This window comes from Trichosurus vulpecula, chromosome 6, assembly GCF_011100635.1.
Source record: "Trichosurus vulpecula isolate mTriVul1 chromosome 6, mTriVul1.pri, whole genome shotgun sequence".
In the NCBI taxonomy this organism is placed as follows: domain Eukaryota; kingdom Metazoa; phylum Chordata; class Mammalia; order Diprotodontia; family Phalangeridae; genus Trichosurus; species Trichosurus vulpecula.
The window spans coordinates 239064582-239078334 of NC_050578.1; the positions used below are offsets into that span (position 1 = coordinate 239064582).

At 41.8% G+C, this 13753-nt stretch overlaps 1 protein-coding gene across 1 annotated transcript in view; it reads right to left on the minus strand.

The window, feature by feature from the left end:
- BDNF (brain derived neurotrophic factor) overlaps positions 1-13216 on the minus strand; it is a 48873-nt gene extending 35657 nt beyond the window's left edge. Inside the window, exon 1 of the mRNA XM_036763631.1 lies at positions 13180-13216. The gene's annotated coding sequence lies outside the window, so the exon portion shown is untranslated. The remainder of the gene's footprint in view (positions 1-13179) is intronic.
- Between the last annotated feature and the right edge of the window lie 537 nt (positions 13217-13753).

The following is a 13753-nucleotide window of genomic DNA, read 5'->3' on the forward strand; positions in this document are numbered from 1 at the left end:
CCAGGCAGCTCTTGCTGTAACCACTTCTGTAAGGATGCCATCAACACAAACGGTTGCCCAATCAACATGCTCAAATAAGCCATTATGGCAAGCAAGTCCCCAAACACTCAAAGCCTCCATTTGTAGACAAGGGACAACCTGGAGATCAGGAAAAGCAGAGAAAGCTCTTGCAAGAGTACTATGCCTTCTACCAGAATGCTACTGGATGCTGGCAGAGTATTATAATAATTGCTAAGATCGTTTGCTCAGCAGATTATTCTTTAAGCAAGCCTCTTTCAGAGTCAGAATATGAATGGATAATGGAATCTGTGTAAGGAGTAATCAATGGAGCACTATGCCTTACGGTACTTAGAGGCAAATGAATCGAGAAAAGAGTTTGTAAATTTATGTAATGATACCTCAGCTTTTATTTTTTTTTATCAGAAAGTATCAAAATAGGTGAGGACAGAAAACATGTAAAGTGTACCAAATGTCTGGAATCCTACAAGAGACAGAGAGATATAGAATACTGACTTTGTTAGCCCAGGATGCAGTGTAACATGAATGAGGCATGAGATTTCATAATGGATTATTGCAAGATGATGGGCCTCCCATGACCTTAGATTGCCTTTTAGTGACTTGGTGAAGTTGGATACTCTCCAAATAATGTATAGAAGAACAAAACAAGTTAGGAACCATGTGAAGTACTCATATTGCAACTCCTATCTTCAAGAAGGAACAAGAAGAAAAGAATCCCAAGAATAAAATAATGACATTGCAGCCCATAGTAATAGTTACTTGAGGAGGGGGTACAGTGTGCTTGGAATATTTTCTAAAATAAATAAGGTTTTCAAGGAGAAGTCCACAGCTGAAGATCTGAAGATGCTTGAAGGCATAAGGAACACTGCATCTTCCAGATTCAACTGCACAATGCCACAAAGATGCTAATGCTCGAAATGTCCATTTCTTCAGCAATTCCTGTACTTGAATCTGAACATTCAGCTTTTTAAAAAAATTTTAATTTTTTTTTTATTTTTAGTTTACAACACTCAGTTCTACATAATTTTGAGTTCCAGATTTTCTTCCCTCCCTCCCCACCTCCCTCCCCAAGACAGCATGGAATCCCATATAACGTCCATGTATAACTTCACATTGAATTAATTTACACACTAGTCAAGTTGTGGAGAAAAATTATGATCAATGGAATGAATCATGAGAAAGAAGAAACAGAACCAAAAAACCCCAAAAACAAAAACAAAAGAGACAAAAAGGGGGGAAAAAGGCAAGCATGAAGTGTGCCTCAATCTGCATTCATACTTCAGAGTTCTTTCTGAACATTCAGCTTTTGCCAGGCTTTCCTTAGTGGTTCACAACAGCAACAACTGATTTTGAGACTCAACGTGTATTTCCATTTACAAGTATAGAAGAAAGTATAGTGAATGACTTTACTAAAAAACAAGAAGAATTTTATCAGCCAATTCACAAGCTACCAATCAGAGATGGACCAACAAGTGATGATATTACTACCACTTTCAATGAATTATAAAACAAACACATTTATATTATAGAACCTCAGAATCCTGGGAAGTACTTTACAGGCTGGATATTCCAACTCCTCATCAAAGGAATCCTTTGCAAAACACTTGTAACCCAAAACTGACTGCTTCCTAAGATAGTCTATTTCAGTGTTGGACAGCCCCAACTATTAGAAAGTTCCTCTTTCCACCGATTTCATTTGACTCCTGGCCATTAGGTCCAGTCCTCTGGAGCAACACAAGAGAAAGCTTGTTCCCCTTCCCAATGACAGCTGTTCAAACATTTGAAAGCAACAATCATGACCTCTGTTATTTTCCTCTAGGTTAAACTACTATTCCTAACATGGGGCATGACTTCCAGATCGCTCACCATCTTGGCTACCTTTTTCAGGATATACTCCAGTTTTTCCATCTTAAAAATTTCCTTCTTGAAGCACAGAACCCCAAAACTCAACATGATACTCTAGATGTGGTCTGGCCAGGGAAGCATATGAGTCATACCTGAGCCTTGGGCTAGGTTTGACATTTTCACACCATGCGTATTCTTGTCCAGTGGAGACTCTGTAACACATTTGATGTGACTTATGATCCAATAAACACCTATATTCCTTATAGAGAAGAATTTTCAAGTATAAGAGTGGTGCAAATTCTGCCTCTGATATTTATGAGCTGCATTGCCATGGGTTAGTCTGCATTTAGCCTTTCTGAGCTTGAGTTTCCTCATCTGCAAAGTGATGATATTAATAGCACCTATCTCATAGAGGTTTGGGGAGCAGGGAATAAGATAATGACTGCACCTAATCTCCTTGTGGACAGGGGTTGTTTCATTTTTGTCTTTGTATCACAGGGCCTGGTAGATTATAAAACTCTGCTGATTGATTAATTAAAGTGCTTTGTATATCTTAAATGCACATATGAATGCCACTAATATTTAATATTAAAGTGTCCCTCATTCCAAATTTTTCCCTAAGGAACTTTCTATTTTGTCTGCCCTGATCAAATTTCTACTAGGCACTACACTTATATACATGTGGCCCAAGATTGTGATAATTTTGTTTGGTTTGTTTCTGTTTTATCTATTTTTCAGTAGCTGGGCTGCTCATACTGAGCTCAGAGTTAACAAAAACTGCTAAACTACTGTTAAGCCATGTCTCTTCCATAACGTATTTGAGCAATTCATTTTTTGTACCTACATGCAGAAATTTACATTTATTCCTGTTCAATTTTATCTTGTTGATTTTGGCCCAAGGTTTCCAGCCTCTGTTTGTGAGTCCTGAATCTGTCATCCAACATATTAGCTCTCCATATGGCCTGGTTGTGTCACATTTTATACGAATGACTGCACACTCTATAAGCATTCCAGTTGCTGATTAAAAGGCTGGCATTGGAAAGGTGTTTTCAGATATGGACAAATTCTCTTTCATCTACTTCTTCTTTGCATTCCCATAACTACCACCCCGGCAAAAGGTCCTCATTATTCTCTGGCCTGAATTATAAGACTCATTTAAATGCTCTCCCCGTTGCGAGTCTTTCCCCTGACCAATAATCTTCCTAATCCATAGGTCTGATCCTGTAAATCAAAAAATCTCAACACCATTGTCTTCTGAATAAAATTGGACTTCACTGGTCACCTCCAGCACTAAATCTGTGGTGCTGATTTTCTGATCTTATTTTGCTCTGTGTCTCTTTATTTCGACGAAAGGGGCTTACTCATCATTCCCAGATCTGGTCCTACTCCTCTCCCACTTGCACATATTCCTATAAACTGTTCCCCAAGCCTGGAATGAACCTCTTGAATTTTGCCTGGATTTCTCTTTTACTCTTATCATATCATAGACTACTAATTGGGGGTAGGGGGAGGGGTGGCCACTGTGGTGTTATGGAAAGAGCCCTGGGTTTAAAACCAAATCAAATCTTGACTCAGTTACTTACACTATGTGTGGCCTTGGGTAAGCTGCCTTTCACGTCAGGGTCTCGATATCTTTAACTGTAGATGAGGAGGGTGGATTAGATGACCCCAAAGGTCACTTATAACTCAAAATCCTATGAACTCCTATGTTCATCCCATGGTAAAGACTGTTAGCTCTTTGAAGATGGGTATCCTATAACCTTTGGAGGGGAGGGAAGTGATCTAGATTTGTGATTTTATATATGGAACTCCCAGTGAGAAAAATCCCTCTTCCAATGAAGTTTCAAAAGTGCCCGGAAATTTCTAGTCTGAGGGAGTTGCCCAGGGGACATAGAGGTTCAGTGATTTTTTTGAGGGTTAAGGAACCAGCCTATGTCAGAGGTAGGAGCTGAGCCCAGGTGCTCCTGAAAGACTCCAGAGCTGATATTCTCTCCCCTGTTCTATGTGGCCTCTCATATACAGCACAGACCATAGGAGGCACTAGAATTGCTGCTGAAACTAATATGGAATCATCTTTATGCTAAGACTATAATCTGGGAGTCTGCCAATCATCCCTATCCCATTAGTGTGGTAGCAAAGTCTTTGATTTTCTAATGTTTCAAATGTTTCTGTCTTCTGTAGGGTATGAAAGTAATTGGTCTATGATGGGGAATTTACCAAATCAAGAAATACACTAGCTTCTTAAGAAGACCATCTCAGTGTGGACCCACTTTAAGGTCACAGGCTCACATATCTAGACCTGGAAGGAACATCATAGACCATCTAATTCAACCCCCTCATTGTATAGGAGTCTTAGGCCCAAGGCCATTGTGACTTGCCCCAAGGTCACACAGGTAGTTAGCACTGGAGGCAACTAAGTCATCCAGAGGAGGGAATGGTGCCTGGTTTGTAATTAAAAAAAAACCAACAAAAACACAACTATAAATGCTTGTTGATTAATTGATAATTATATTTGTTTTATAATAATGTCAGTGACTGGCCTACCCCCCTTCTCTTAAACTTGCAAAAAATGAAAAGATACTAGAAGCCATAAAGTTTAGCAGCTTAGGTCTATTTGTAACCAAAAAATATAAACTTTTAACTTTTCTTAAAATAAAAACTTTTAACTTTACTTAAAAGCAAATTTTTTATTTCTTTTTTCTTTCTTGTCTAGACCTGTGATTTCATCTCAGTGAGAAACTCCCAGTGCACAATCTCCCTCCACCAATGTAAACTGGAACCTTATCTCTAACTTTTCACTTTCTCCAGACAATTCTCTAATAAAAAAATATATGCAACACATCTTTGTAATTGATGTCTGAATGAAAAATATTTTAGAATTTCAAATGCCAAGCATGATTTATTTAGACAAAGAAAGTCACACGTGATGCTTTTTTAATCTCACTAAGCTAACAAAATGATTTTACTTTGTAAATGGGAAAATGTACTGTATATATTTCAATTTCCCCTAAAACATATGGTTTCACCCCAATGCCCAAACACAGTTTGTTTGGGTTTTTTCCTTCATTGTGTTAACATTTTCAGAAATGTCAGTCCCCTGTATAACAGCACTAAATCTATAACCCTGGATCAAAGAGTTGCATTTTTTAGATCAAATATCTTTTTTGGGGGGTGGGTAAGAAAAGCTGGGACAGGGAGAAAAGATCTTTGTTTAATACAAGAGTATGGGCATCTGAAACCATTTCTTTCTTGGTTACTAAATGCCTATGACATGAGACTTTTAATTTTATCCTCTTATTTTGAACAAGATCTATGATTTCACTGGTGTGGAAAACTCATTGTGTGAAAATTCCTTCTACAACTGCAGACTGACAACCCTTCTAAATCTTATGGTGAGATCATAGGTTTGGAGAACAAGATCCCAGATCTAGAGCTGGAAGGAATCTTGCTGTTAGCATAACTCTTCCCAATCCTCTCATCATCAAGATGAGGAAACTGAGGCCTGGAATGGTTAAATGATCTGCTCAAAGACACATAGGGAGTAATTTTCAGAGGTGAGATTTGAATCAGATCTGTGCTTTTACTACAACGCCTGATCCCCAATTGCTAGTTTCCCCTCCCCCCCCACAAACCTTGTATTAATTATGTATATAATTATATCAAAGGTCTAAAGTTGGAAGGGACCTCAGAGATCATCTAATATATGAGTAATTGACCTTTTTGTGGGTCACAGACCCCTTTATGGGATCTGGTGAAGCCTATAGGTCCCTTCTCAGAATAAAGTTTTCTAAATAATTGCGGAAGGAAATTCTCTATTTCAATGAGAATTTAGTGAAAATTAAGGGCTAATTCCCCTCTCCCACATGGAAGTTCATGGACCCCCCCTGAAATCTATGTCCATGGATCCCAGTTAAGAACCTCCTGACACAATGCAACTCCCACATTTTACAGATGAAAAAAATCAAAGGCCAGAGAAGTGACTTGTCTGAGTTCACACAGGTTGTTAAGGGTTAGAGTCAGGATCTATGTGCCAGAATGTAAACTTCCTTGAGGGAAGAGACTTTCACTTTTGTCTTTGTATCTATGGCACCTAACACAATGATAAATGGATAGAGTAGGTGCCGAATAAAGACTGAGTAATCTATTGCCTGAGACACTGAGAGATTGTGTCTTGCCTAGGTTCACATAGCTGGTATGTGTCACAGGCAGGATTTGAACCCATTAGATTGTGAGCTCCTTGAGAGGAGGGATTTTTTTGTTTGTTTGTCCTTTTTGATATCCCAGGATGTGCCCAATGCCTGGCACATAGTTGACACTTGTTTGGTTCATGGTTACGGTAATCTTAAACCATTTCTTTATAATTTATGCTTCATAATAAATGCTTAATAAATACTTGCTGGCCTAATTTCCTGACTGATTCCAAGGTTCTCAGTGGTTTTCTGTCCTATAGTCCATACCGCCTCTCTTATTTTCAACCTTAGATCTTCTCAAATCATACATTTCCTTTTTTTGTCTCAACTTAAAAGTAGATTATGGAAGCACATAAACCCCAAGTTTTCTCTCTTTTGCTTACTTGGTATTCCTGTACCTTAGACAGCATAAGAAAATGCTTGAGGCAAATGACTGAAAGTGGAACCTTTTGCCTTGCTACCTCCATAACTTTCCTTGGAAATAATAAAAATGAAACTGAGGTCAGTCCATAGGTAGTGGGAGGTGCCTTTATATTGAGTTAAGGGCTACATTCAAACCACTCCAAACAAAAAGTTCTGCACATAGATTACGGAGTTATAGGATCTCTCCTTCAACAGCAGTCTTGGCCCCAAATATTTGAGAACAGTCCCACACCCCCTTGCTCCCCAACCCATACAGACACACACTCTTCAACCCCACAAATGAACCAAAGAGGAAGCTGCCTCGAAACCCTAAAGACTAAAGCATTGGGATCCGGTTATCTCGAAGCCCATTGGAGCTCTAGGCCTTGGGCTGGGCAAGTTGGGGCTTTCCTCTCTAGGTGGCACTAGTGTTCCAGTTTCTGGGATATTGGGCAGAGGGCTTCTTTGATGAGGACTTGCTTCTTTCATTTTCCTAGAGGTTCCTTTTCCACAAACCTTCATTTCACCCGTAAGTAACTTTAATTAAATGGCAGGCTCTCTTCTAGGCTTTATGCTAACAAGCCCATTTAAAATTCAGGGCTGTTTCCATAACATTTCCAGGCACTTCCCTAGAGGAATCAGAAATCCTACCTTAACTGCCCCACAGTGAGAAGTCATGCCTAGAACGCACAGAAGGTAATCATAAAATTTCCATCAGCCCAGAAAGTGAGATGAAAGCACTCCAGTTACTAGGTTCTGTGAGCTCTCAGATCAGTAGATGGTTACCATGACAACAGAGAAAGCGTTCTTTTAAAATTAACTTCTTGGAGACGGGGAGCTCCATAACAAACGCAGACTCTTTGGGGTTCCCAGCAAATATACTTAGACTTTTTATAGTTCTCAAGGAAGCTTATAAATTAGCTTATTTTGCTCTAAGGAAAAAAAAATCAACTCATCTAATGGAACCCACCCCCAAAATTTACTTTGGCAATGAATGGGAAGCATCAGAACTGTGGTTCTATAATTTCACTTCTTCCTTCGGGACATGGGTTCCAATCCGAGTTGTGACACTTAACTACCTTCATGACCTGGGGCAAATTATGTCCTTTCCCTGGCCCTCAGTTTCCTAGTCTGTAAAATGAGGAGCTTGAACAAGATGGTCTCCTAGATGCCTACTAGCTTTAAATCTATGATGTCATGATTTCTAAAATCACTGAGATTTAGGTTTATGGTTCTGTGATCTATCATGGGACTCATTTTTAAATGAATGAACACTAATGAACCCACCCTTACATTTAATGAAGAGAGACTACCATGGGTTCAATTTAGAGATCAACTGCTGTTCTACAAATTGACTTCAAAGCCAACACATTCCTATTCATTAGTCAGTTGTCCATCTGTGATGGAATGATAATAATAACTGACCTGAAAAGTGCTTTTGAGTTTGCAAATTATTTTATCTACAATCTCATTTGAGATTCACAATGGAATGAAGTGGGAGCTCTAGCTATTAATTAACATCATCAACATTTTTATAGATGAGGTAAGTAACTCTTCCCCATAACCATCGAGCCAGTAACAAGGGTTCTTGACTTTTCTCTGTGTGTTGGGAGTTCCAGAATTATGTTTGTTACCTACATATATAATAAAATATATAATATATATAAAATATATAATATATATAAAATATATAATATATATAAAATATATAATATATATAAAACATATAATATATATAAAACATATAATACAAATATAATAAAATGTATAATAAAAAAGGAAATGGCAGACTTCAGTTAGAGGTTAGTGAAAACAAATTTATAATTTCTTTTTTCCCCATCCAAGTTTACAGACCTCCTGAAATCTATCCACGGATCCCTTGAGGGACACCCTGACCTGCTGGGATTTATACCCAAGTTTCCCCAGCTCTCAATTCTGCACCAGATTAGAGGCTAACAACCATGGGTACCTATTCATTAGCAGTTGCCCTAACTTTAATAATGACAATAGCTAGCATTTATATGTTACTTTTAGTTTGCTTCATAAATATTATCTCATTTTGTCCTCACAACAGGTATTATTCTCCTTATTTTACAGATGAGGAAACTAAGGCAGAGGTTAGGTGACTTGAGCAGGGTCACACAGCTAATTAGTGTATTTGATCTAAGAATTTCAGAAAATGAATGATGAATGTAACTTATAAAATCAGGTTTAGAATTTTTTAATTCCGGGTCACAAGTAGAAATTTAAAGGGGAGTTGATTATATAGTATGTACTCAAAAAATACCCATTTTCCTTTTTCAGTTTCTGAATCTACTGGAGTTGAACCCCACATGGAAATGGCATAAGGATTCCATTTATCAACATAATATATTGCTTAACTTTAGTCTGTACAAAACAGAATGACTGAATGGTGTAACCAATACGTCTGTTCCTTCACTTTTGAAGCCCATCTGTGTGTTGTTCGTCCTAATAAAGAAAATTTATTACAATGGAAGTTAACGTTATTTTTGTCATCCACATGTTTTTACCTCAACTGAAAGTCTTCCTTGAAGCACCCTAGATGAAAAGCTAAAATCACACTGAATTCCCTCCCTGCTTCCTGTTTAAAATGCACTTCACAGTTTGAGATCACCGAGCCTGCCAGGGTCTGAATTGCTGCCCTAAATGATTGAGAGTCTTTCAATTAAGCAGCAATTTTGCAATTAGTGGAAACTGAGTGCTCATAACAATCGCTTGAAAACAAGTCTAGACAAGTTAGTAATTACCCTATTAAAGGGATATATCCGCTTACACTTGAGCCTGGGCTGCTTCATGAAAACTGAAATCTTCCATGCAGGGAGATCTAAGCTGAAAATTACATTTTAGCCATTAAAATAAATCAATAGTACAGCTGTCTAAAAGAGGGGAGCGACTTTCATTTTAAAAGGAATCCTAGGCTTGGCCACAGTGCCAAGTTCTACTATCACTGTTTACATACAGGAAGTCTGAATTTTGTCTGATTTCTTCTCTTGGTCTCCTAACAGCCTAAGCACTGAAATTTCAGTGTTATCATTATTTCTATGATAATAATGATGATGATGATAATGGTGATACGTTCAATCTTTATTTCTGTTGATCTTATTGACCCTGGAGAAATGAAGATATTCTCACAACAAAAGTTGGAGGTTGTGTTCTGTTTCATAGTTTTACTATCTGCATACCTGCAGATTGTTTTTTTGTTTATTTTTAACAAGAGCAATCATGAATTTGTTTAAAGTTCTTAATATGAACGGAGAAAACCTGTAACCCTGCCCTTTGGTCTACTTCCAGGTGAACATGCTCAGCTTGCTGAGGGGGCTAACTATAAGTGAGGGCTGCTTTGCCTTGGAAAGAAAAAAGAATTATCAATCATTTCATTTTGGTCACTGAAGAGCTTAGCTCAACTATTCCAGTAAGAAGAGAAGAGAATAGCCTGCTTCCTAATGGCGCCCCCTATTAAGCTGGAAATCCAATCACTCGTTGAAGGATTTCAGAAATGCACATTAGCTATAGTTAGTTTAAAAAACAAAACAAAACAAAACAAGACGGGAATGCAGACTTTCAGTGGTGACATTTTAAAAATGAAAACTCTCTTTTCCTTTGTCATTATTAGGTTTGCACAATTAACCTGCAGTAGCAAAACAACTCAAACGAATATTCAATCTCTTGATTCTCAGTTAATGACAATTTTCTGAATTGTTTTTGACTTAAAAGTAAAGCTGCCCGTGTGTACTAGATTGAAAGGGGCATGTTAGGATAGATTTCCTGAATACCTTAGCTGTCAGAGGTTCAGATGTCCAAATAGCTATTTATTTTATAATGCTAACAATCACCTGAATAAAAAACAAAACTAAAAGTGTCTAACTTTTCTTTGAGGGGAAAAAAAGCTTTTGTAGTTGTATTTTGATTTTTAAAAATGCAAAGCCTGAGGATGCATGCCACTGTTACAGTGGTCCCCTAAACATGCAATCATCTGGAAATAATTCTGATTTGCTTAATGTGCTTAGGAAGATAAAATGTTCTCTATAAAAATCTCACTCACCAGACAGCAATAACCTGGTATCTATTTTTTATTGTTGCATTTATCTTTTTTTTTTTCATTTAAAACAAAAGGAGAAAAGGAGTAAGCCTTTAAGGTGCTGGAATTCCAGTTATGATAACCAACATGTTTTAAATTCCACTCCAGGTTATGGTTACATTTCAACAAGTGTCTCTTTTTCCTTTTCGCTTACCTCTGCTACTAGTCCTGGGGTAAGCAAGCTTCAAACAACAGCAATTTTCCATTATTACATTTGCAAGATCAGACAACATGGTTTCAGTGAATTTTATACATAGACTCTAATGCACACCCTCTGCCAAAACTTCCTGGTGTAATTTCTACATGATATACGAGCTATAATAGCTTGAAGCTGGCCATGTCACATCCAAGTAACCTTCAACCTAGGAAATTTTATGTTGCATAAAGCAAACAATGAGAAACTCCCATGTTTATACAAATTACTTCTTTTATTATGCAGCAATAACAGAGGATGGAAAACAGACAAGATCAAATTTTAGGGCCAAGGGAAAAAAGAAGAAAGCTTTGACTCTTCAAGTACAGGGAGCATTTTTTTTTGTTAGAAAGGAAAAGAACATTGTTTTAGAAGAGTTTTTGATTCTTGGGATATCCTTCAGCTCCCCGGTCCCATTTTCACCCAGTTAAAAACCAAATTACCCAAATGTGTACAATACAGCTTTCCGGAAAGAGGTACAGTACTAGGTGGATTAAGCTTCTGAAATAAACACTTAGAAATATGCTTTCCCTAGCTCCCAGCCAAGAACATTCCTTCACTCTTGTCAGAAAATGTTCACTGGTTTACTGTTGATATGGGGCGGGGGGAGGGGGGAGCCGGGGGGGAGAATCTCTTCGGACCCTCTTACAAGTTCAGTTAAAACAAGGCACATGGGCCAACCCTGGCGAGCACCCTTTGAAGCCGGACGGGGATGGGGAAGCCAGGCTTCTCTTCTAAATGCGTTCCAGACATCACCGTACACGCATCACAAGCCCTCCTGGGTGCACCACATTGTTGGATTGTGGGATCACTCAGCGGATCTCACCTCCTCCTGGTCGTAGGGGTGCCCTGCCAGAGGTGGAACTTAACTGGAAGGGACGCCTGGGAGCCCTGGCCAGCCTCCCCTTCCCCCGTTTCTCAAGGCAGCCTCAGGAATGGGGAGAGCCCTGGCCAACCTCCCCTCCTCCCCTTCTCCGTCGCAGCCCTGGGGGTGGGAGAGAAGCCCAGGAGTCCCCTCCCTCCCTCCCCCGGCCTTGCAGTTGAGCTTCGACTCTTCCCCGGTAGAGGGCACCCTATACCTTCCCTAGCTCCTATGTCCCCCGCCACCCCCATTCCTCAATCACCCCCCCTCCCCCAGCTCTCCACCCCACCCACCCCCGCCTGCAAACACAAACCCAGCCGCTTGCGCCGCTCACTCCCCAGAGGCGCGCACGCAGTCTCCCTGCTCCGGCACCCTCTTAGCTCCTTCCCCCGCCGCCCCAAGTACCCCTGGGACTCCCCCAATTCTAGTGGACTCCTCCTCCTCGCTCTTCCCTCCCCACTCCCATTCATGAAGGCAGGAGTCTCTCCAAGCCCGGCCATATCCTCTCATCCTGCGATCCTTCCTCTGCTGGCTCCGCGCTCTCCTTCTCCCGCTCACCCCCAAGTACCAATCCTAAGCTCGATCTCCTTCACCAAGTCCCAACTTTTGCGTCCCTTCTCTCTCCCCTCTCCCATACCAAGAAGACCGGACCGGGCCCTGGGAATTAGGAAAAGCTGGTACTGGACTTGTTTGCAAAGCCCTCCTCGGAGGGAGCTGGGGGAGAAGGGAGAAGGGGTTAGGCAAGTTATTGCTGCCGAAATCCGGAATCCCGCATCCCGGGGCGGGGCCAGGTGTGGACCGCCAGAGAAAGCTAAGTTTGAAAGATACTTTCTCCCCGGACCTGTCAGTTTCACTCGGGATCCAATTCTCGGGAAGCAGGTGACTGTAGCCCAGCTGGCCCCACCTGGATGGGGCCAGGGGATGAGGTGGAGGCCTGGCAGTTTAATGAAGAGGATGGGGCTCGAGAAGCCGGGCTAGTCCAGCTCTTAGCATGGAAGGATCCCCTCCTCATCTTCCAATCCCTCATTTGGCCAAGCCGATAAGAAGCTGCAATCTTGGCCCCCCAAATCGCCCTCGGTCGCTTTGTAGTCTCCTAATGGGATACCCGACGTCCCTCATCCCCTCAAAGTAGCCAGAGACCTCCCAAACCTCTCGCGCCCCCACTTTGCTCGCTTCTCCCCAGCCCCCTCCTCTAGTACACATACGTCCCAGTTCCTCCAGATTCCCGTTGATTCCATGACCTCGCTCCTCAGCCCCTTCTAGGGCTCACTCTCCAAGTACCCTCTCCCAGGGTCCAAGTCCCAGCAGTCAGCCCCCCATTTTCCTTTGGGACACACGCTTCGTTTCTCTGGGCACTAGAGATCCCAAAACTTACTCCAACCCTCTAACCCTCCTCGGGGGAGGGCCAGAGAGAAGAGCAAGTCACCCCTTCCCCAACTTGGAAGCCCTGAGCCCTGCGTTCGCGTCCCCCGACTGCGCGAATAACTTTCCCGGGGGAACAGGGGCTGGTCCCCCACGGAACCCCGTCCTGCCCGCCCTGGCACGGCTCGACTCCGAGGCTCTTCCCTACCTTAGAGTCCACACAAAGCTGGTTGGGTCCCCGCTCCGGAGAGTCACATCCTCCTCTTCCTCCTCCTCCTCCTCCTTCTCTTCCTTCTCCTCCGCGCCCCGGAGCCCAGTCCGCGCCCCAGTCCCAGCCGCCGCCGGCACGACCAGCAGCAGCAGCAGCTCAAGTGTCTCATCAAAGCTTCATGAGGGGGGTGGCGGGGGAGGAGGGAGGGCGGGAGATGGGGGGGGGCGAGCCTGGCTCCCTCACCCCCCAGGATCCCGCGGCTGCCTCAGCTTGTGTGTATGTGCGCGCGCGCGTGTGTGTGCTCGAGTGTATGTGTGCGTATGTGTGTGCGCGCGTGTATGTGTGTGTGTGTGTGTGTGTGTGTGTGTGTGTGTGTGTGTGTGTGTGTGTATGTGAGTGTGAAAGAGGGAAGGAGAGAGGGAGAGACAGACGAGCGCCTGCCTTCGGCTTTTCGTCGGTCAGAAATTATTTAGATCCCTCTTTGGTCTTCCATTGGTCAAACTAACCCCAGGAGTAGCAGCGCCAGAGACACCAGCGCTGGGCCGGAGGCTTAAAGGGAAAGCGGCGTCTT